This window comes from Taudactylus pleione, unplaced genomic scaffold (genome assembly GCF_031769625.1).
Source record: "Taudactylus pleione unplaced genomic scaffold, aTauple2 ptg000019l, whole genome shotgun sequence".
Classification (NCBI taxonomy): Eukaryota; Metazoa; Chordata; class Amphibia; order Anura; family Myobatrachidae; genus Taudactylus; species Taudactylus pleione.
Window position 1 is genome coordinate 20,959,286 of NW_028284421.1, and position 8,610 is coordinate 20,967,895.

Below are 8,610 nucleotides of genomic sequence, written 5' to 3' on the forward strand. Positions count from 1 at the left end.
GGGGGTGGATTTACTACTGGCGGCTTTGACCAATGGATTTAAGCAAGCCTGATTTAGCATAAATTACTATTGTATCTAACTCAGAGAGGTGATCTGTTCTGTCACTGTTCCGGGTACCACCCCCAGTCCCGTCCGCCCCTCTCAGCCGCACTCAAGGGGTATTTTGCATTCGCGCAAATCATTTGACTCTTTTTTTCCATCTAATACTTTTGATGCGATGGTTACTTACCATTACATCGAAAGTTTCGATAGTGGAATCCCAGCCATCATTTGATGGTGGGCTTCCGATGTTCATCTTTACTGCAGCCAGGGATTTGTGTCTGGCTCCTTTTCTCTGTGACCCCAGTCAGCTGAATGTAAATGCTATATGTAAAATGAGATGCTGGCTGGGAGCTTCACAGCATCAGGTGACTGGGATCACTGGGAGTCGGACACCGATCATTGGCTGCAGCAGCGTTCAGGTAAGTTTATTTTCCTTTTTATCGTTTTATTGTCTACTGTGATCAGCCTGTGGTCTATTCAGATACACGTAGCTGATCACAGGTGCCAACTCTGTTCTGGCTGTGAGAGCACAGCTGGAGTAGGGGAAATGAGAGGGAAGCCATAAGAACGCCATCTGAAGGTGGCGTTATTATCGCAGAGCTTCCACCGGTATTTTTTTACGATTTAATTTCTCCTTCATCCACTAGGGGCCAGGATATTGTTCGTTCCAGCTCTATTCTGAGAGGAGGCTCCTGGATCATGTAACCATCTTATATTCCGAAGCTAAGTAACTATTATTCTTCCATATCTTGTTATCTGTTGTAATAAATTATATCTTTTTTCAAGATACTGGTTTGTGTGGCTTAATTAACCTTCTGTATCCAAGAACCTTATCTCGTTCCACCGGGAACAAGGCAATACAAAAGCTACTGTCTTCTTGTGTAATAGTGCATGTCCCTATCTACCAGCAGGGTCAGGGTTTTTATTCCAGCTTGTTTGTGGTTCCCAAGCCAGACGGCTCGGTGAGACCCATTCTGAACATCCGCAAATAAGGATTGAGATGTTTCAAGATGGAGTCCCTGCAATCTGTCATTGCAGGGCTAGAGAGGGCGAGTTTCTCGTATCCTTAGACATAAAGGATGCTTATCTCCACATTCCCATTTGGCCTCCTCATCAGGCATTCCTTCGGTTCGCAGTGTGGGCCTCTCATTTTCAATTCCAGACCTTACCTTTTGGTCTTTCTTCAGCACTAAGAGTGTTCACGAAGGTCATGGCAGTTCTGATGGCCCTTCTTTCGGATACAAGGGCTTACTATCGTCCCTTACTTGGACGACCTACTCCTCAAGGCTCCGTCAGTCTCTCAATTACTGCAGGACATCTGGGTAACACAGAGTCCGCTGTTGGAACACGGATGGATCCTGAATTACCAAAAATCTCATCTGCAGCCTGCACAGCGTCTGCCTTTCCTAGGGATGATTTTGGACACCGTGGAGCAGAAGGTATTCCGCAGGATAAAGTCACCTCCATCCAACACATGGTGTGATTGATACTGCGTCATCGCAGGGTGTCAGTGCACCTGTGTATTCGCCTTTTGGGAAAGATGGTTGCGTCTTTCGAGTCCATCCAATACGGGAGGTTCCGTGCCCGTCCATTCCATATGGACCTCCTCTCTGTGGTCAGGGTCCCACCTTATCCTTCACCAGCGAGTTCAACTGTCACCCAGGACTCGGACATCTCTCCTTTGGTGGCTGAATTCCTCTCACCTGTTGGCAGGCAAGAGGTTTGCACTATGGGAATGGATTCTCCTCACCACAGACGCCATTCTGAGAGGATGGGGGCAGGGACAGGGAAGCCACTCTCAGGGCCGCTGGACTTGGGCGGCTGGCAGTACTGCCCATAAACATTCTGGAGCTAAGGGCCGTGTTCTATGCTCTTCAGGTGGCGCATCCTCTGTTGAAGGGCCAGGTCATCAGAGTGCAATCCGATAACGCCACGGCTGTGGCGTACATCAACAAACAGGGCGGTACCAAGAGTCGGTCCGCCGTGAGGGAGGTAAGTCACTCTGGTCTGGTTAGGCCTGGTGGTGCTTCCATTCCGCTCTGGCAGTGGCGCCGCCATCTTGCCTCCGGTCATGTGACCTAGTCGCCCTATCCTGGTGTGTCACATGCTCCTCTCTGACCAGTCACGGCTGTGCACTGAGGATTTAAGGGAGTTCAGAGCTCCCTTACATTGCCAGTGCAATGTGTTTCTCAGCACGAGCTGAGAGAGAGTTCCTAAGCTTGTCCGCCTGCCTGTTGGATCTCTGCCTAAGCTTGCTTCACCTAACCTGCTCCTTACCCTGCTGGATTCCCCTGCCTCCTCCAATTACCTCTCAAATTGCCTGAGTACCTGTGTCAGCTGTTACCCTGCACTCTGCCTCCACTTGCATTTCCTCTGGACATTATTTCTTCAGTCTGCAAATTCACTTCAGTCTGCAAATTAATTTCAGCCTTACAAAACCTGCATACTTGACTGTTCCTGCCTGTCACTATCTGGACATTCTCCCATTAGCTTCACTACAGTTCTCAAGTGCACTTCAGTGCTATACCTGGACTTTTTCTTTTGCCATTTCCATGTCTGCTAAGCCACTCATTAAAAGTTCCACATTTTCATTTAAATCTGCTTCTGTGTCTGCTCCTATCACCACCCCGGGTCCACAAGAAAACCAGAACCTCACAGTTTGCTCTGGCCACATGGACCCGGCCACGGGACAGGAGTCTGGAGCGAACTTATTCCAAAGTATTGCAGGCCGTTTGGAAAACCTGGAAGCTATGCAGCACCAAATGGCTCAGTTCATGCAAGAAATAACTAAACAAGAGGATTTAATTCAGAGCATAGCAACTCGCTTGGAGAGTGTGGAGACTATACAGCGACAGATGGCACAGTTTGTGCAAGACATTGCACTCTGTCTGGATACTGTACAAGCTACATCAATGGTTCCTAGTGTGCTTGCAGCTACTCCTATCCCCACTCCTGTGATATCTTCCTCTGGATCTTCCCACACCTGTTAAGTTTGATGGCAGTCCAAAACTGTGTCGTGGATTACTCAACCAGTGCGATGTGCACTTTACTTTGCAACCCCCTAATTTCCCTGCTCCTAAAACCAAAGTGGCTTACATTGTATCCTTGTTATCCAGCTCTGCCCTAGAATGGGTTTCTCCGCTCTGGGAGCGTTCAGATCTGCTTCTGGATAATTACCTAGAGTTTTTAGCAACATTCAGGAGGATTTTTGACGAGCCTGGAAGAACTTCCTCTGCTTCCTCCAGAGGAAGGAAGTTAAAACAAGGGACCCGTCCTGTCAGCCAGTACTTCATTCAGTTTCAGACGTTGGCATCTGAACTCAAGTGGAACGAAGAAGCCTTAACATTTGCCTTTTGGTAAGGTCTATCAGATCGTTTAAAGGATGATCTAGTGACTCGTGAATTACCCTCTAGTCTTAGTGATCTCAGGGCCTGAATCAGACCTGCTCGCAAGCGGGTCGATGGTGGTCCAGTGCGCATGCACGAGCCCTGCAGCGAGCGCAAAAAGCAACTCGCTCTGTGGCTCACTACAAAAGGGGCGTCTGTCGATGTTGATCGACAGCTCGCCCCGTTTTGTAGGCGTGGCCAGGGGGTGGCTTCACAAACAGGCGTTCCCAAGCGAACGCCTGCCGTTTGTGGGCGGCCCCACTGACATCACCAGTGATGTCAGTGAGAGAGCTTCCGGCTCTATTAGAGCCAGAAGCTCTCTGGGGCTTGCGGCCACGAGACCCTACCATAAAGGTCTTGTCGCAAGCCCGATGGTCACGATGGTCATGATCATCGCGACCATCATCCTGGCCGCTCGCAATAGCTGTGGGTGGTCACCCACAGCTATGCGAGCGGCCAGGAGGCCGCAACTAAAAAAAAACAGCGCCCGCCCTGATTCAGAGCGAGCGCTCGCTTTTTGCGAGCACCTCTGAATCAGGCCCTCATTTCCCTTTGTAATAAAATTGATATACGCTTTAGAGAGCGCCAATATGAAAAGCACAGAGCTAAGCATTTCCCTTCCCCTACCCGTCCCACTCCCTCCCTTTCCGAGGAAGGAATATGTCGTTTGGTGTGAAGTGAACACAAAGGTGCGCCAGCGTCAGAATTCAACTTAGCCAGGCTGCTTCTTTTTCTACAGGCTGGTTTAGTAGCAGGTCTTCATCTGGGATCTTTAAGAGTTTAAGTATCGGCTTTGTCAATTTTCTTTCAAAAGCGACTAGCATTATTACCGGATGTCCAGACTTTTCTACGAGGGGTTGTCAGATTACAACCTCCGTTTCTGCCTCCTACGGCCCCATGGGATTTGGATTTGGTCCTCTCTTTTCTCTAATCTTCCCTATTTGAACCTTTAGAAACAGTGAAATTAAAATTTTTATCATGGAAAGTGGTTCTCCTGTTGGCGCTCGCCTCTGCTAGGCGTGTCTGAGCTAGGGGTGCTTTCTTGTTGTCCGCCTTACCTAATTTTTCATGAGGATAGGGCGGAGCTGCGTAAGTTATCCTTTTTGCCTAAGGTAGTGTCAGCGTTTCACATCAACCAACCGATCGTAGTTCCGGTGTTTAAAGAGGATTCTTCGACTTCCAGATCCCTAGATGTTGTCCGGGCTCTTCGGATTTATGTTGATAGGACAGCATCCCTCCGGAAGTCGGATACGCTGTTTGATCGATATGATATGGCGCGGCCAGGCTGGTCGGCTTCTGAGCTTCTATTTCTAGATGGATTCGTCTGACAATCAGATAAGCCTATCTGGCTGCATCAAAGCAAACTCCTACTTCAATCACAGCGCATTCTACGCGCTCGGTGGGTCCTTCGTGGGCGGCTGCCCGCGGGGTTTCCCTGACCCAGCTTTGTCAAGCGGCCACTTGGTCAGGCCGGCATACTTTTACAAAGTTTTACCGTTTTGACACCGTTGCAGCTTCTGCATCACAGTATGGCCGTGCTGTTTTGCAGGGTTCCCAGCGCTCTCCCACCCGGGATGTGAGCTCTGGGACGTCCCCACTGTACTGAGACTCCAGTTTCCCCTAGTGGATGAAGGAGAAAACAGGATTTTGGTACTTACCGTTAAATCCCTTTCTCTGATTCCACAGGGGACACTGGACGCCCACCCGGCGCTGTTCCACCTGCATTTGTTATTGTTCTGCCAGGTTTGGACAGTCAGCTTTTTCTTCAAGGTCTGCTTGATTTGTTTGCATATTTGCTTGTTGTTTATGTATTAAATACACAGTTCCCTTCGGCGCTGAAGAGAGGATATTGTAATAATCAAAGGGTTAGAATAGCCAGCAGCTGTTATTAGAGGGTTGCCACCATCTATTACCAGAGAAAGCACAAAGAAAAAAACATACAACAGCGCTTAGCTTACAATTGCATATAAACTGTAATACCACAAATTCATATATCAAAAATCAATCACAATTTATTACATGCACATAGACAAACATATAAATAAAAAATATTTTTACATAAAAAATATATATATAAGTACAATGGTACCCGTTACTTATATCTCAGTTCAAATAGTACACATATAATTTACTTCAATTGCGAAGGAAAAGATGTTAATCATAGGTTGAGTAACTGCACAAACTTCAAATGTCCCGAATAGTTACAAATTATTTGAGCTCAATTGTTCCCAAAAGGAAACCAATTAGGCAGACTTAGCAGAGTTTTTGTAGCACTGGCAATCTTAGATATCAGTTTATATACATAAAATTGATGGCATTGCATTCACCCGCTGTATTTCCTTTTCTTGGGCACCTAGTAGTGGTTACCCTTTTGTAGTTATAATATATCCAAAGGTTCACGGCCGCTATATGTAGGCAGTGTCCGGGCAGCAAGTGCACATGATACACACCGGCCGGCTGTGTTCACGGCAAACTGAAATGCTGCATCGATTCCCAGTAAGTATCAAGGGAAATCAAATTCTGGAGAAAGGATTGAAGGTTACTCTCAGCGGCGGGGATTGTATACACCTGTCCTCCACGTAGAGCTTAGGATCGCTGAAAGCCGTTCCCAGAATGCGGCAGCTGTAGGGTAAATGATCTCAAGAAAAAAATGTTCGTAGCCAAGCTTAAACCTTGCACCAAGGTACCACTGTAAGAGAATACACTTTTTAACGCGTTTCTCCGCTCCCGGAGGTTTCGTCAGAGGTATGTCTAAATGGTTCTCCCCTGGGATGTGTCTTATATCCCTGTAAGCATGGATTTTTGAAAGGATAATGACCCTCAGCTGGTTATAGTAATTGATTTGTAATCCAATGTTAAAGAAAAAGAGCTCCATTTGCTCTGATATGGGAAATATAGTTGTTCTCCATAGTGGCACATAGAGCACGTATTCCAACGCAAAACACATATTCATTTTAAAAACATATACTTATATAAACAAACCCTTTTATAAAAAATCCTTTTAATAATCAGTGCACACTTATATCTATAATCATACACACACCTATATACATATATACATGCATATGTGCCATTCTCACACACATACACATGCATATACATACACATAAAAAATAATAAATGAATAATGATAAATAATACATTTTAAATTTTTAAAAATCAAAAAACATCATTAAACATCACATTAAAAAAGGGGGCAAAACTACATATCTCTTCAATTGTCAATCTATTATAATTCTAATGACACTGCATCGGTCTCACAAACTGTATCTGTATATACAGATATAACCCTTCTATATATCTATATGTATCCATAAATAGGTAGAACATATTACATTTGAATCTAAATGTTTACCCAGATACATACTTAAATGTTACCGCAGTCTAAACTAAACCCGCTAAATCAGTATACATATATCAATAATATTATACATGTATATATGAATATATCCGATAATACTTAATTATAATTAACACCGATAATTTTAATATGTATGTTTAGATTGTACCTATATCCCAAATAAGGGGATAACGGTACTCCAGACGTCTTATGTTGTAAATAGTACATCGATTGGACAGATAATCATTAACTGATAAAATTATTGATTATTAAATAATATACTGATTTCTCCTAAAATGAAACTAAAACTATAAGCTCTCCTAGATAAGTGAATGTTCAACCTTTTTCGCATATTCGTTGTTCTTGAATGTTTCTACTACAAATGCACCTATTATATATATAGATGTATTGCCAAACTATTAGAAACAATAGGTACTAAATTATTCCTATATTGATAAGAACTGACCATCAATTATGGTTGAAAAATACACATGTTTAGGGTATGCCTAGAAAGAGAAGTGGGGCCCAAGGTATAGGGACCTATACTCAACAGTACCCATCACCCCTACCCTCTATAGTATTCCTAAAGAACATTGTTTAAATCTAAAGTTTCATTTAATCCCGTTGGTGTCATACTATTCAACTGATAAATCCAGGCAACCTCCTGTCAACATAAAGTTCTAAACCGATCCCCTCCCCTAGCAGTGCTTTTAACTTGTTATAACCCAGTAATGCGAAGGCACTTAGGGTTCTTCTCATGAACCTCCGCATAATGCCGTGAGAGACTGTGTGTATATAGTCCCTTCTTGATATTCCTCCTATGTTCGTTGAACCTGTACTTAAGTGGTCGGGTAGTACGACCCACATAGTACAAGTTACAACTGCAACGAATAAGATAAATTACAAATGATGTGTTACATGTGACCAGACCTATAATATGGTATTTTGCTGGACCTGAATGAGCTGGAATTTCGGTTACTTTGTTGGTGATATAGCCACATGTAATACAATTGGTTTTATTACATTTGAAACATCCCTGTATTTGTGATTTTAACCAATTCCCTGAAAATGTGTTATTTTTCTTGGGTTAAAGAAACTGGGTGACATAATATTCTTCAAGTTTTTATTTTTCTTGAACACTACATTGGGATTTGGGGGCAAAATATCGTTCAGTATGGGATCCTGTTTTAAAATTGAATAATTTTGATTAATTATCTCCCTTATTTGATGTGAAGCTCTATTAAACTTTGTAATAAAAGCTAAATTATGTCCCAAATTCCTACATTCTGCTGGCTTGTCTTGACCCTTATGTCTAAGGAGATCCATTCTATCCATTTGTATGACTTCATGTAAAGCTCTTTCCACTCTTTCGATAAATGATGTAACCATATCCCTTTTTCTAGCTTCTCTTCTCCTCTGTTATTATATTTCCAGCTTTCGGGCACAGATTATTTAGACTGACCTGTAGGGAGGTATAGAGGGGGAGTAGCTACCTAGTATTCAAATTTATTAAAGTGCCAGCTCCCGGTTATCCCACATCTATACCCCACTGTACTGAGACTCCAGTGTCCCCTGTGGAATCGGAGAAAGGGATTTAACGGTAAGTACCAAAATCCTCTTTTATACTATTACTACTAGCTCATTGGGTGAGTTATATCTCTGTTAAAATAATCAGATATGTTGTTTAATATGTCTGATTTTTATTGTTTATAAAAGGGCAGTCTCTTATAGAATAAAATAGTCATGTGATGTTAATTGAACTTTATTGTTTCTTGAATATGGGAATGAGAGATACAAATTTAAAGTATTTTAAACACACTTTTTTCTTTTAAAATAAAGAGT